The sequence below is a fragment of the Euleptes europaea genome, chromosome 11, assembly GCF_029931775.1.
Source record: "Euleptes europaea isolate rEulEur1 chromosome 11, rEulEur1.hap1, whole genome shotgun sequence".
Lineage (NCBI taxonomy): Eukaryota > Metazoa > Chordata > Lepidosauria > Squamata > Sphaerodactylidae > Euleptes > Euleptes europaea.
The window spans coordinates 35,558,304-35,575,151 of NC_079322.1; the positions used below are offsets into that span (position 1 = coordinate 35,558,304).

Below are 16,848 nucleotides of genomic sequence, written 5' to 3' on the forward strand. Positions count from 1 at the left end.
AAAACCTGGACCTGAGACACTGGAGAGCCACTGCCAGTCTGAATAGACAATGCCAACCTTGATAGACGAAGGGTTTGACTCAATATAAGGCAGCTTCATGTGTTTGTGTGTTATGATAAAGCGGAAGAGAGAAAATCATGTGTGCCTCGCTGAGGTCTTTAGAGGCAGGGTGGGATAAAGATGTGATTGATGGGTAGTTAAAGCTGGCCCTTTACACTTTTCTTAGCTCAAAATACAAGATTTAAAATGTTTTGATCTTAATGCATGCAAAATTCCAGTTCATTATTTACAGTGTATAACTGATAGACATTTGGCTAAAAAAACCAAACCCTGAGTTATGTAGTACATGCAGACTTGGCTCTCTCTAATCAGTAAAAACTTCATGATGAGCAACTCAGTACAAACATGCCTTCAGTATGTACTCCATTTGTACTGAAATGTGTCTCTTATTTGTTTATGCCTAGCACGTAAACGTCTATAGTAATTTTGCTGATTTTTGCTCTTTTTTATCATCAGATGCAAAGGACAGAAGATCTGTGATCCCTGTTTCTGTACTTCAATTTGAACAGATATGGTTTCTGTCATCCTCCTACTGATTCTTGTCTCTAGTTTACAGGATCATGCTAAGGTCAGTTTTTACAGTGTTTAAAAATCCTGCTAAATGTTTTAAACGACAGACAAAGCAATTCCTGAATATATGGCTGTCTTTTCTTCACCAGAGAAAATTGATGCCTTCCTCTGAAATATACTTTTCAAAATGTTGTGTGAAGCCACACAATACAGAAGCATGGAAATTTTCTAGGACTATACTAATAAAATGGTTTATTACATGTTGACCTGAAGGGCAAAAATTAAGCACAAAAAGTCTACTTAAAATCACAAATAGAGAAAATGTTATTTGGGAGAGTTTAAAAACATGAATGAAGCTGGTTAATTAGCTCAGCACTGCCTACTCTGATTGACAGGGTCTTACACAGAATCATAAAGTTGGAAGGGGCCGTACAGGCCATCTAGTCCAATCCCCTGCTCAATGCAGGATCAGCCTAGAGCATCCCTGACAAGTGTTTGTCAGCCACTGCTTAAAGACTGCCAGTGAGGGGGAGCTAAACACCTCCCTAGGTAGCTGATTCCACTGCTGAACTACCGTCTCTGTAAAACAAAATGTTTCCCTAATGTCCAGCTGGTACCTTTTTGCCCATAATTTATATCCATTGTTGCAAGTCCTGTCCTCTGCTGCCAGCAGAAACAGTTCCCTGCCCTCCTCTAAGTGACAGCCTTTCAAATACCTAAAGAGAACAATCATGTCTCCCCTCAACCTCCTCTTTTCCAGACTGAACATTCCCCTCAGCCTTTCCTCGTAGGTCTTGGTCTCCAGATTGGCCCTGATCTTCTTCAATGCTCTTCTCGGCATCTGCTCCATTCTGTCCACATCCTTTTTGAAGTGCTCCTAGTATGCTCCTAGTATGGCCCAACCAATGCGGTGTACACTATGAACTCTTGCGATTTGGATGTTATTCCCCCATTGATACACTCCAAGACCGCATTAGCCTTTTTTGCCTCGGCATCACACTGATTGCTCATATTTATCTTGCAGTCCACCCATACCCCTAGATCTTGTTCACACAAAGCGCTACCAAGAAGTGCATCCCCCATCTAATATGCGTACTTCTTATTTTTGTTACCCAGATATAGAACTCTTCACTTGTTCTTGTTGAATTACATCTTGTTCATACCACCCACTTTTCCAGCGTGCTCAGATCTCTTTGAATTCTATCTCTATCTTCCGGGGTGTTTGCTACTCCTCCCAATTTGGTTTCATCTGCAAATTTAATTAGTAGTCCCTCCACCCCCTCATCCAAATCATTTAGAAAAATATTGAAAAGTACCAGGCACAGAACCGAGTCCTGTGGCACCCCACTCGACACCTCTCTCCAATCAGATGAAATGCCATTGACAACTACTTTTGGGTGCGTTTCTCCAACCAGTTCCGTATCCACCTAACTATCCTAGAGTCTAGTCTGCAGTGCTCCAGCTGCAGAACATCATGGGAGACTCTGGGCGAAAACGCATGGGAGGTTTTTCCTTGGATTTGCCACTCTCTAAGTGCGCATTTTCCCAGCCAAATTCTCAAAACTCAAAAATAAGCCCCCATTCAGAGTTTTGAGAATTCAGATGGGGAAAAATGTGCATCTAAAAAGCGGCAAATCCAAGGCAAAACCTCCCATGTGTTTTTGCCCCCAGTCAGAAGCTTTACTGAAATTGAGGTAAACAAGGTCAATGGTGTTCCCACAATCCAGTAAACTCATTACTCAATCAAAGAAGGAAATGAGGTTGGTCTGGCAGGATCTGTAAGGGACAAATTTGAGGTGGCTTCCCTGGATCACCAAGTTGTCCTTCAGATGCTCACAGACTGACCCTTTTAAAATCTGCTCCAATATCTTCCCTGGGACAGAGGTCAGACTGACTGGCTTGTAGTTTCCTGGGTCATCCCCTTTTTTGAAGGCTGGGATAACATTCACCCTTCTCCGTTCTTCTGGCACATCTCTCATCCTCCAAGAGGTCTTGAAGATGATGGTCAAGGGCTCTGCAAACTCTTTAGAAAGCTCTTTGAGCACTCTTGGGTTCATATTATCTGGTCCAGAGGATTTGTACGAATCCAATGCAGACAGGTGCCTCTCAACAACCTCTCTGTCCGTGTCAACCACCAGCCCAGATGCCATGCCTTGCCTATCACCATCTCTAGATGAGCCTGTTCTCTTCTTCAGAGAAAGAAATTGAGGCAAAATAGGCAGAGAGATCTTTCCCAGCTCCTATTACCTTACACCCTTTAAGTGGAGATTCCAGGGACTGAAGCTGGGGTCTTCTGTTTGCAAAGTATTTGTCTTTACCACTGAGACCAGGTTCTCCCTTATAGATTTACAAAAGAGAATATAGTCAATTGAAGCAATGCTGAGTTTTGCTATGGTTAGGCAGCGGACGTATGGGGCTGTTGGTGAAAGGGGAGACTTTTGCCTTGGACAAGCCTTCTTAACTCTTGTTGTTAAAAAGTTTCTGCAGCAACAGCTGGAATATGTTTAATTTTACTCACGAACCACTGAGTTTATACCTCTGGAATATAAACAGCAGAGGTAAAACATTTTCTCAGAAGAGCTCCAGTTTGATCTTTGTTTGCATTAATCCAGATTTAGCATCTCAATTACTTTCCTCCAGTTTTGCACACATAACCCTCTGGCCATTTCAGCCCATAACTTTGCGTTCTTCCTTTTCTTCAAATCTTCTCTATCTGGTTAGGTTGTAATAAAGTCATGCTGCTGTGTCTCTCAGCCTTAGGTTTGTCCCATGTTTTTCAGCTGTGATTATAATACGGGTAACCTTTGGGCAGTATAAGGAACACAGTTGGTGAAAGTTGCTCCTCATACCATGGAACAGCTTTTTGCAAAGCACACCCTCCTCCAAAGCTAGAGCAGGAAGGATTTATGAGTGTGGCTAATTCCAAAAATGACTTGGAAATCTAGAAGGACTTAGCAGTGCATTTGTGCCTGTCTAAGAAATAAGCTAAGAAGTAGGGAGGGGCTGTAACTCAGTGGTAGAGCATCTGCTTGGCATGCAGAAGGTCCCAGGTTCAATCTCCAGTTAAAGGGACTAGGCAAGCAGGTGATGTGAGTGACCTCTGCCTGAGACCCTGGAGAGCCACTGCCAGTCTGAGTAGACAATACTGACTTTGATGGAACAAGGGTCTGATTCAGTATAAGGCAGCTTCATGTGTTCAAGTAAAACTTTCTTGTGACAAATATTTAAATATGGTCACAAAAGGACATCTGAAGAAATACTTGTGGGAGGGAGGGGGAGGACTCTTCTTTATAACTGCAGATCACCTGACTGCTTGGTCATTGGCAACTTAGCCCCCCCACCATATTTGTTTGCATAATGATAAAAAGAAGCAGTGAGAAACAGCAGTAAGTTTTGCTGTGGGCAATTTATGGCATGGTATGGGGGTAATGTATTTCAGAACTAACCTGAAAGATAATGCTTTTGTTTGTCCATTTAACAATGACGGACTGTGTGTGATGATTGTAGGATTCTAATACAGATTACAACTGTTCTCCTAAGGCTGCGATTCACACCTTTTTACATAGAATCTGCCTCGTCCATATCTTGTAAATTTTCACAAGCTGCATCGTTACAGCAGAATAAGCAGTATTAGTCTGAGCTGCCAGCTGGCCCAGGAGGTTCTCCCCCACAACAGTGCAGAGAGTCCAAGCCTGGCATCAAGAGCCTACTGTTCTCTCACAAGGAGTGATCTACTTCCTCTTGTTGACTAGTTGGAAGTGTGTGTGTGAGGGTACATTTAAAAACAACAACAGTGGATTTAGGATTCCAGGGGTCCACGAGTGCTCCCATTTGACCCTTCCTCCTGAAGACACCCGTGTGGTAACATGTTACGCAAGCACTCCTGCAGCTTTAAAACCTTGCTTGGGTAACTCACATGTAATCAAACCTTGCTTGGGTAACTCACGTGTAATCATAACATCTACAAGATTTTTGAAAAATGGTACCTGTCCTCCTGAGGTTATAAACTTCTCACTTGGTTATTCTATTTATCTATCAAGTACATGTTTATTCTGCCCTTCCTCCAAGGAGCTCAGAATGGCATACATTCTTTTCCCTTCCTCATTTTACCATCAAAGCAACACTGTTAGGTACGCTGAGAGAGTGTGACTGGCACAAGGTTGCCCAGCAAACTGAATGGAAATGTGAACCTCAGTCTCTCTGGTCCCAGCCCAGTGCCCTAACTACTACGTCACAATGGTCATTGCTTTCATGTCGTGCTTCTCTGATCATGCTAATGTTGGCAAAGTGCAGGAGAATAAGGATTTCTGCAGCAAGAGGAACTAAATGTCATCATGTCCATCCAGAGCAGAATACTTGCTATGAATATAATAACCTCAAGGGCAAGCCTTTTCTTGAGCAGGTAGTTGATAAGGTACTGAATAACATCTGCTCTGATTCACATGAAAACTGTACACATGAATGTATATTGTGCTATTTTGAAAGTCCATTTCCTGCACATAGCTGCCCCCTTCTTTACTGATATTACAGAAAGTTATACAGATCTACTGTTTGGGAGCCCTACAGGTATTTACAGATATAGGCTGTATTCAGACTATTACAATAAACCATTGTTTAAACTGTGGTTTGTGCAAGAAACTCCAGTTAGTCTTCCAGGGGGGAGTAATAAATCCTGCATAAATCCCGCATTGTGCATAAATCATGCATTTATCTGCTTGTCTCCTAGAAGGAGTGATATATTCGCTGTACTTCCATTTCTGTGGTCAGGTGGTCTTTCTACAAAACACAATTAGTACAAACTATTTTACAAACTCTGGTTTGAAATCCCAGTTGGACACTAACCAGTAAACCCAGTTTGTCTGCCTGTCTGTGTTCAGGTGTCAAAACCATTATCCAACCATGGTTTATTATGATGCTTAAAATGCTGCCATCGTGTTCTAGATGGAAGAGCCGTTTAGAGAGCAATCCAAAGCAGATCTACTCAGAATCCTACTCAGTTCAGTAGGCTTACTTCCAGGAATATATGTTTAGGATCACAGTGTTCGTGTGTTAACTTACCGTGCATATTTATCAGGCAATGATTTGCCTGGGTAAAATGGCCATCACTGGTAAAGACCATGGACAGAGCTTGCAAATCCCTTGGGATCACTTAAAACACCATATGTTTCAATTATAGCACTTCACACGTTCAGTTGTGAGTCATCAAGCATTGATGGACACTTGGGCATGTGACTCACGTGTTCTGGTAGATATCATACATTTCTTTCTTTTTCACAGGATATTGTGAGAAATGTTTACAACGATTAATAAGATAAAGTGAGTCATAAAGTTTGACAGGTGTATTGACAGAATTGTATTTTATTTCCTTGTAGGTTTTTGTAGCTAGAAATTAGAAAACAAAATGTTCTATTTTTATTTAATACTCCCCCCAATTAGAATTAAGATTTCTTACAGGAGATTGGTGAATCGGTGGCCCTAAAATCTGGACTAGTTTAGCTCTGAAACATCTCTATGAGGACAAATCCGGTAAAATGTTCAGGGATCATTTCAGTAATCAAAACTGAAATCAGTGCACAGCAAAACGTGGGTTTCCGCACAAGAGTTCAGTTGTATATTCCTGCCAGTAATGAGGAAGACCTAGCTGATGATCTGTGAACACAAATTAGCCTCTCTTGGAATTGATATTTTACACACACACAAAAATGAACAAAAAAGTGAAAACAAGAAAGAGAAGGGAAATACAATGAAAGAAAATGTACGGTGTACAAGTAAGAATATTCTTAGAGCCTGACTCAGCTTCTTCCCTCCCCCCCTTCCACAAATTGGCTTATTTGAATAATTGTATCTATATCTGTTGAGGACAACAGAATTGTATATCATGTGCTGTTCCTGGTGTTGGCAGATACGTCTGAACAGATGCTACTGTGGGTGGAATTGCCATATCAGGCTTTCTGGCATTCCTGGTTAATTTTCAAACCATATTTATGTCCCTTTTAAAGTCTCAGTTTTATAAATTATTAATACATAGCAGCTGACTGAAATTCCCTGCTTTTGATTAACCAACAGCTTAATTATCTAATAAGTTTTGATGTTCCAGGAGTCTAGTGGCTAGTACAGTGTAAATTCTAGTCCATGAGAGAAACCTTCATCTTGTGGTCATGCCAGTGTGGTCTGGTGCTGTGTTGTGATATCTTACTTACTCTGATCAGTCTGTTAGGAAGAATCAAGGCCCTGCTATGTCCTTGCTTTCACCCCATCTAGAACGGTGAGATATCTTTGCATGAGAAAGGTAAATGGGATTTGGTTCACCTTTTTATAAATCCAACAAAATCCCACGGATGCCCTGAGTGACCTCCCACTGATACAATGACTTGAGGCTTCAATATAATATAAGCAAAGCTCTTCTTATGTTGTCTGAAGGTCATATTGTAATTGTTAATCAGTTAACTCATCTGATGTTCTTAAGAGTATTGCAGCGGATTTTAGGAAGAGCTGGACTCTCATTATGCTAGCCATGTGGTTAGAAATAGGTCTTGAACTTACCCTTGGGCTTCATTCATAGGTTTCTGTATGTGTAATAGTGCAATACAGTACAAGGTCACCATGTGCAATTATTTTACTAAAGCAATTCAGAGGCACCCACCTTCCCCTGTACTTGGTATGCCACGGAAAGTAAGTGAGAAGTCCCTACTGTACTGATAGCTTATCTGAATGGCACTGCGGTTGGCATGTTTCCTGCTCCTTGTCCTGTCATTGCTGTTGGGGAGGGATCTGTGGCAGTATCTGCCTTTTCACAATGTATAGCATGTGTGTGCAGTGTGTGTACATGAGAGTGAGAGAGCCAGAGTGGTGTAGTGGTTAAGAGCAGTGGTTTGGAGTGGTGGACTCTAATCTGGAGAACCGGGTTTGATTCCCCACTTCTCCACATAAAGCCAGCTGGGTGACCTTGGGCTGGTCACAGCTCTCTTAGAGCTCTCTCAGCCCCACCTACCTCACAGGGCGTCTGTTGTGGGGAGGGGAAGGGAAGATGCTTGTAAGCCGGTTTGATTCTTCCTTAAGTGGTAGAGAAAGTCGGAATATAAAAACCAACTCCTCCTCCTCCTTCTGTCATTAGTGTATCCACTGTTAGCTGATAAGTTCTGGCTCTTGGTAGTCATACTTTTGAATTACTGGGCATGAACAGGATTTTGTACTTAGAATCGCCACTCTTCCCACCTGACTCCCACTCTTTGCTCTTCTCTGGTTCAAGGAAGTCACTGCTCTGTCTTTCAGGTCCACACTACTCTAAGAAGCTGTGCTGGCGAGGTACTGAAAAACCCAAAATCTGGCCCTTTGCATAACAGTCAAATAAAAATGTTATTTGTGAAATGATCAGCCTTTATATGCAAAATTTATATGCTGCCTCTTCAGAGACCTGTTTGAGGTGGAATATAAATTACCAGGTGTTATAATCATTCAAGAATGGAGTCTTGGTCAAAGTGCTGTTTGGTCAGACCAAAGTGATCTTTAGATTACATATTTTGACTTATGCCATGGGAACTGGCATTTTATTAAAGTAATTGTTTCATTGTTGAAGAGTTGATGTGTTTCCCAAACACTGGCAGCGATTTATTGCTCTGAGGCCATGCTTTTGAAGAAGTCCTGGGTCAATGGATGAAGAAGTCTTCCTTTCTTCTTTCATTTAGTTTAATTATGAAAAGGTGGTTGATTGTTAGTTAATGAGGTATAAGTGCTAGAGGCAGAGATGCTTTTGCTCAGGACTCATAGTCCTTTTCATCCTGCTTTTATTTCCTCTCACCAGATGCTGGTAATTGGTGCCAAATGTTATCTGATCTGGCTTTTACATTTCTATTTTGAAATGTATATTATGCTAATGTAGCAAATGAGCTCGGATGAAAACTCCTGCTCCTGCTGTCACACGTTAGCAACCGCATTCATTTTACCTCAGCAAGTTTAGAATAGGAACCAAATTACTGATATCTGTGTGTATAACGCTGCACAATTTTTCTTGAGTCAACAACAAACTGCACTAGCCAAAGTTCACTGAAAATGAAAAGGTCAGTGGATTAGTGGTTTTTATGAGTGTGAGTGGTGGCAATTCAGTCTGATTCATGCTGTTGTTTTTTTCCAGCACAGGGCTAGATTAAAAAATAGAAAATAAATCTTCCTTAGCATAATAGCCAGAGCTAATTCTATGAGATATAATTTTGAAACGTGTATATTTTCCCCCTTTCCTCATGGCTATGCCACTATTAGCCATTGAGGTGACCTCTACTGAGGGAATCATTGACTCTACCCAGGGGCCTACAAATGGTGGCTGGGCTTGGTAGCCAACCATTATTCTTTACTAACCAGTTGTAAAGTCTAATCCTATCACATACTATTAAGTGATACAATTCCTAGACTAAATGGACCTTGTTTTAACTATATTAATAGAAAGAAAACAATACAGTAATTTTAATTTTCCTTTTTTAAGAAGGAAGGCTAAATTATATTAATTTGGATTATATAAACATTGTTTGACTTTGGGGGGGAGTGCTCACCAAGATTAAAAACAAGTGCTTTTGTGGGAAACTGATGTTATCCATATAATGCTGGCATGTTTTCCTATAGTTTTCTGATAATATTAGTAGATCATCTGGATGAGGAGCTGAGAATTTTTCATAAATGAGGGGCAGAACCCCAAAGGGACTCACAAGGTAGGGACCTAGTGGAGCCACAAGGAGGAGGCTCGAAGCCTCCCCACATCATACCCTCTAAAAAAGCAAGCTAGAATATGAAATAGAATCTACTCTTGAATCATCTCACTATTTGGAAAGTAGAGTCTTTTTACCTGTTTCATTGTGTTTGATTTTTTGCACTCTGGTATTATGTGAGATTACTTGGATTCCTGACACACTGATATAGGTAATATTTATTTAGGCTCCTTGGAAAACCTGAATCTCTGGGAACATGTAACCTAAATTCTTGTATCACTAAACCATTGCTTTCCGAACCAACAAAGAATCCAAAGACCTATACAAACTTTAGTGCTATTGTCACCAGCTGTGTTTCTCAGGTATTCAGCATGCCTTTTTTCTTTTAAAGTTTAAAATAATTGCAACCCCCAAACAGAAAAGAAATAGAAACTATAACAGCAATGGTGATAAGGCTACACATAAGCATATATAAAAGGTTTCCAAATATCTAAAAATATGTCCATATGCATTGTCATCTATATGCCATACATTCAAATGTTGAGATGGTTTACAAGAGGTGGGCATGTATTTCTCCAGTGTTGTAATTTAAGTCTTTTAGCAGCAGTAAGGGCACAGAAGGTGTCACTGATCAGTTGGTCTCCAGGAGACACACAAATAGTTTAAAGTACATAAGGATCCTGAAAGATTAATGAATATTCTTATACAAAACTGATATGAGTAATTGCTAGGGTTGCCAGCTCTGGGTTGGGAAAACTGGAGATTTTGGGGGCAGAACCTCATGAGGGTGGGGTTTGGGGAGGGGAAGACTTCAATGGCGTATAATGCCACACAGTCCATCTTCCAAAGTGGCCATTTTCTCCAGGTGAACTAATTTGTGTTACCTGGAGATCAATTATAATAGCTGTAGATCTCCAGCCACCACCTGGAGATTGGCAACCGTAGTAATTACTTCCTCCCAAAAAGATCGAATAACTGGACATGTTCACATCATACGTTTAAGAGACTTGTCTTGTAAGTTACAAAGACAGCAATTACATACTTAATTTAGTCTTTTACTAAAAAGGCACTGTTCTCTCTCTCTCTCTCTCTCTCTCTCTCTCTCTCTCTCTCTCTCTCTATGTATGTATGTATGTATGTATGTATGTATGTATGTATGTATGTATGTATGTATAAGTCCCTAAAAAAAACAGATATGAAGTTTAGGGCTATATCCCATTGCTTTGGCAGAATGGGCAATCTAAAGCCTTATTCCATTCATTCCTGAGACTTCAAATATCATATTTATACCTTTTTATATGTCCCCTGAACAAGGTGTAAAAAGCCCCCAGTAGGATTAGGAAAACAATAGCATGACCAAAGCATGACATAGGCAGGCAGATTGTCAAAACATATCAACTAATATTTTTCTTAATTTATTACAACAGGGAAATCAGAATATAGAAGGCATTGCAAGATGATAAACAAGACATTTCAAAAACTATAACAAAAGGTAATAACCAAATAAAAGTACAACTTGCCTGCACGGACTAGACCATACAAATTTACTGACAAAGTCATAGACCACTTTCTAAAATGTTGTTTAGCTAAATGGCTGGACACTGCTGGAGAAAGCAGCTAAGTCTAGACATGCTCTCTAAATTTCCCCTTTCAGTGCTCCCTCTGTACAGCTAATTCATAAACAAAATATGCAAGTCTATTTAAGCTTCCCAGCAGATTGTAAAGTTGTAGTTAGGATAGCGTTAGAGAGAATAGAAGTATGATACCCAGTGCTTTCTCAGCTCCCCACCCACCCTGTCACACCTTCCAGTAGCAGTGACTGAGCTGATTTTAGTTATGGCATGGGTTGTGAGTGGTCAGTAATGCAATGTTAAAAAATAACTGTGCTGGATTACGTGATGCTATTGTAGAGGAAGCCTGGGGAGCTAGAATAGCAATCTCTGAGGTGATTTTTGCCACTTCCACCCTCCTCTTCTCCTAGAGTGATTCACATTAAAACCTTCCTTTCACAACATAAAAATAAATGTATTGACTATTCTTTAAAAGGACTCAATGTTTAGTGATTTGGTGGATAAGGCAAGGAATGTAAAAAGTTATTGGTTAGTACAGCAAGGGACAGCAGAACTCTGCTTTAAAACAGTTACAACCTCACACATCCACGGCTTTACTGAACTGACAGGTTATTTCTGTTCGAGAGAAAACGAGAAAGAGAATGATTTCATTTGGAACTCCCCTTAAACCCAAGAATCTCAGCCTGTTGAAACAGGGTTAGTTTGTCTCTTGGGATATTTCCCTCAATTCTTTCACAAGTCTCTAACCGATTATTTCCCTAAGGCAACACAGGTTCCTTCTCTATTCCCCCCCCCCTTTATCGGTCCCTGAGCCCTACGCACCTAGACTATAAATGTCTGAGTTCTTTTCCTTCACTGGGCGAAGCCTCAGTAACTAATCTCCTGGTAAAAAGGTAAAGTTAAAGGTCCCCTGTGCAAGCACTGGATCATTCCTGACCCATGGGGTGACGTCACATCTTGACGTTTACTAGGCAGACTTTGTTTACAGGGTGGTTTGCCAGTGCCTTCCCCAGTCATCTTCCCTTTACCCCCAGCAAGCTGGGTACTCATTTTACTGACCTCAGAAGGATGGAAGGCTGAGTCAACCTTGAGCCGGCTACCTGAAACCGACTTCCGTTGGGATCAAACTCAGGTCGTCGGCAGAGCTTGGACTGCAGTACTGCAGTTTACCACTCTGCGCCACGGGGCTCTTAATCTCCTGGTAGTTTCCCCCCTATTTCTCTGATACTTCCCCAGGCTCTATATGAGGTGATGACAGAGTTTCCCTCCATTCGGCTCTCCTCCCCATTCCCAGAGGTTCCATAGCCTCTCCTTGGCTGATGCTGCTTAGTAGTAAATCCCTGTAGCTAGGGATTTACTGGGATGCCTGATGGGCAGAACTGGAGGCCACCCGTCGCAAGAAGTCTGGCCAATACCCAGTTATATAGTAGTATGCATTTGTAGTGCCGACACTTGATGCATGGGAATGTAACTTTGGGATGCATGTATCTGAGAAATACTGAGCAATTATAAATTAGACTGCCCCTTTGTATGCTCTGTGGAGTAATTTGGACAGATAGAGTGTTTTTGAACTCTTAGCATAACACTCAAGCAATGGAGAAATTCAAGGTCTGGCTATGGCTTAGGGCCAGCATACTTTAAGGACCACCTACTCCCATATGAACTTACTCAACCACTAATTGTTCGAGGTTCTGCTTTGGCCGCCTCTGCCATCTGAGGTTAGATGGGCGGCAACCTGAAAATGGACCTTCTTAGTTGTGGCACTGAAATTGTGGAATTCTAAACCAGTGACCAGGCTTTGGACAAGGAGGAGTTGGAGAAAGCTTTGTCTTGCCCCCAAAATGGAGTTGAGCAGTCTTAAAATGGCAGCCAATGAAGTCTGGAATTAATGATAACCATGTTTTGAAGTCTGTCTATCTGTATCCATGGGAAACACATACTTTTAAAACAGAAATGGAGTATCCCAAAATTCTAGCTAGAGCCGCAAAAAGATTGGCCAATTGTGATTTGAACAATAGTTAGATAATTTTACTCCAAGAAAAATGTGAGCGAAGGTTGATAGTAGGCTGCAGTCAGGGACTCATATATATCTAGTACTGCAATAAAATTGCACATCTTTTATGAAAGACAAAGTACATGTTGAACGTTGTGTACGATTCGGGTATGTGATGTGTACATGAAACAACTCACTGTCCACCCTCCTAAACCGTAGTAGTGGGGGAACATTTTAACCTTCCAGGACATTCAGTTACTGATTTAAGAGTAGCAGTTCTCTTACAAAGAGATTTCATACGGAGATTAGAAAGAGAGACTGTTGGATTACAACTAATAATGAAGCTCAAGACTGTCCATTCTCCTGGACTTAATAGTGATCTGGAATTCCTATCTCACTATCAATGTTAATTTCTCCACGCTTACTACCCCTCTGCATATCACACCTAATCCAATCATGCCTGCTAATGTCATTTACTTGCTTTTGACATTTACATTGCTATTGTGTGGCTAATTCACTCATCTATACTTAAGGATAGATGGAATCACATTCTAGCTGTATCTGAACAAGTGAGCTGTGGCTCATGAAAGCCCTGCCAGAAATTTTGTTAGTCTTTAAGGTGCTACTGGACTCTTGCTCTTTTCTACTACTAGTAGCAGTGCAGTAGCTGGAACAAAGCTTATTGTTATGCTAAGATCTTAATGCATCTGCTTGAATCCTGATTCTGCCAAGAGACTTTCTGAGATATAGACTATGTAAATATGTACAGGGATTGTATAATATTTCTCTTGGCCTGGTACAAACATGTACCATCAGGTCCTTTCCCTGATTCTATCCCATACATACAATCTTAAGAGTCATGAAAGAAAAGAGAATCAATTTCACTTCTGAAAGGACATAAACAGAAATTCTTATGATTTTTTTCAGTTACTTATTAATATTCAAACTACATATTCCCAGTAGAAACCAGGGGATTGGAGAGTTCTCAGGCTTCCTCATACTATGCCTCTCTGAATTAAACCACTGACCCTTCACAGTGTACCTCAGATTAAAAAGCGAATGTTAAATGGAGGAGCTTGTTTTCTTAATTTTTCCTTAATTAAAAAGTAGCTGGAGGAAGGATAATAAAAGGGGAGACCACAAGGAACAAGCTGTCTACAAAAAATGGTGTGGGATTCTTTAAGATGAAATGGCCCAGTGTTCCACAGGGATGCTTCTTATAGTGCCCAGGAAGAAGTATAGGATACTGACATCTCTGTGTGTGTTAAGTGCCGTCAAGTTGCTTCCGACTCATGGCGACCCTATGAATCAATGTCCTCCAAAATGTCCTATCTTTGACAGCCTTGCTCAGGTCTTGCAAATTGAGGGCTGTGACTTCCTTTATTGAGTCAACCCATCTCTTGTTGGGTCTTCCTCTTTTCCTGCTGCCCTCAACTTTTCCAAGCATGACTGTCTTTTCCAGTGACTCTTGCCTTCTCATAATGAACTGTCATCTAGGCATACCTTTATTTCACACAGCAGCCATCTATGCCAGGAGTCCTCAACGTGGTGCCCAGGGTTGCCATGGCACCCACTAACACTTCCTTGGCTCCTGTCCACTGTTTTTAGAAAGTAGGGGTTTTGCCCTGCAAGGCTTTTGATTGGCCATTTGGAGATTTGATCGGCCATGCAGATTTTTTAAAAAATGTTGCTTTGGCAGCAGCTGCCACTACAGCACAAGGGCTGTGTGACTGAAGGTAAGCTGCAGCAGCCATTTTTGTGGCTAGCCCTGCTTCCCGCGGCAACAATTTGTGGCAGCCATTTCGTGGCTGTGGCCACCCCACGTTGTCAGAATTCCAAAGGTGCCCGCAGGTTCAAACAGGTTGGGGACCCCAATCTATGGTCATTATTTAGTAAACATATGTTCAGAAATTGTCTTGGATATTATTCTTATTTATTAGCTTAGTTTGGTTTCTCATTGACAGAAAAATGTAGTCTGATAAATTCTTTAAAGCTCTTATTTGGAAGGTGTGATAGGTCATAGAGTGATGAGTGATAAAGTTTATTGTCTGTGGCCGAAGGCCATTACAATCCACCATACAAAACATAAAAATATCATAAAATAACATTAAAATAATTTTGAAACAGTCTGACCCACAAGAAATGAGTATTTAAATATGTTAAGTTCCCTAATTAAAAACAGCTTTAGCTCGGACTTCCTTAACTGCTAAAGCAAAGAGTGACACTTTGTAGGAAACATCAGGACTGGCGTCTGATAGCAGAAAGAGTAGCTTCTCTGGATCCAGAGAAAGATTTAGGCCCTTTAGAATCGCTCTGAGGAATTTAAGTCTGGACTCTGTATAAAGAGGACAGGTGTAATGAGTTAGGTCCTCTGGAGCGGCCCCACAAATACACAGGCAAGAGGCCCATGGTGTTCGGGAGTAATGTCCAGCTATCCAAGCTGTTGGCATGGTTTGAAACCGGAGAAAGGTAAAAGCTATTCTGAGGTTATGGAAGGGGATACTGACCAGGTATGAAGCTCTGACATGATCCCTTTTTAAACTGTTTAAACCATGGTGAGAATTTGGACTGGGAGATTGATTGCCTTTAAAACTTCTAGTCTGATCAATTCTTTAAAGCTGTTATTTGGAAAGTGTGATAGGTCATAGAGTGACAGACTTCATTTTCCCACACTTTTGTGTCGTTTTGAACATTACTTTTTGGTCTGAAAAGGAGGGCTTTGTGGTGGTTGAAAAGGAAGTGCCTCTTGTTTGTCTGTGAACAGAAAATAGAAAAGTCTTTTGTTCTTTGGAATGTTTGTGTGTGCCTTCTGTGTTGCATGGATACTCATGCGCCTGTGTATAACACCCTTCAGTGCTAATGAGATCAACATGGATAAATGCTTTGGTTTAAAAGAGGAAATAGTGCTTTAAAACATGTACTTGTGCTTGTCTCCTATGTAATATATTTTATTAAACTGGATGTGGATGTGTCTTTTAGTGAAACCGGAAGCTGTGAAAAAGAAGTAAATTATCCCAGATAAAATAATATGATGTTGGATTTCTGTCCTTCCCTTTATAGTCAATGATGGATCCAAATCCCTTCTTGGCTGCCAGCCTGCTCATGTGAAATCAATTTTTTTCAAGTGGCTATGAACCAAGGACTTTTAGAAAGGCAGTAAGAAAAAGAATCAGCAATTTCCCCCAGATGGTACGCTTCTCATTCTTGCAAAAACCCAGTATTTCTGGTTAAGAACAATGTACCAAAATTGCTTCAGATATGAAATGCTTCAAGCCTTTACAGAGCCTTAGAATTGCTAGCAGATAAATTCTAAAATTGTGGACCAATGAAAACAAATTAAAGACCAATGGGGAAGTGGGGGGAGAGGCTTACCTGTAGGGTTGCCAGATCCCTCTTTGCAACCGGCGGGAGGTTTTTGGGGCAGAGCCTGAGAAGGGAGGGGTTTGGGGAAGGGAGGGTCTCCAATGCCATAGAGTCCAATTGCCCAAGCGGCCATTTTCTCCAGGTGAACTGATCTCTATCAGCTGGAGATCAGTTGTAATAGCAGGAGATCTCCCGCTGGTACCTGGAGGCTGACAACCCTACCTACTAGGTTTATTTACCTTTTGGCTTTGGCCAGGGATTGAGGGCAGAATAGAAATCTAAGAAATAAATAAAGCATGCAACAAAAAAAACCAGTTTGATGCAGTACACTCAGTGGAAAGCGTGTCCCATCTCTTTAGTTCAGTGTTCACACTAGCAGCCTTGGGAAAAGGCATGTAAACTAGTGTTGGAGAAAGTAGCTGAAGCGAGCTGGTGGATAGCAAGGGGCAGTTGGTGAAGCAAGTTTGTACAGACAATTGTTATGAGTGTTTGCTCACTCATGCCTGTGTGTGGCTGATGGGAGGAATGGCTGTGAGGTTTACGTATGGCGTGGTAGACAGTTCACAGGGTTTTATGAGAGCATGTGTCTCTGGTGTTCTTCTCAGTGATACTCATAAAGAGGGATGCGTAAGCAAGTACGTAAATGTATGATGCC

General features: G+C 41.2%; 1 protein-coding gene across 1 annotated transcript in view; it reads left to right on the plus strand.

Moving 5' to 3' along the window:
* Positions 1-512: 512 nt before the first annotated feature.
* Positions 513-16,848, plus strand: part of THRB (thyroid hormone receptor beta) — a 159,767-nt gene continuing 143,431 nt past the window's right edge. The window contains exon 1 of the mRNA XM_056857230.1: positions 513-628. The gene's annotated coding sequence lies outside the window, so the exon portion shown is untranslated. The remainder of the gene's footprint in view (positions 629-16,848) is intronic.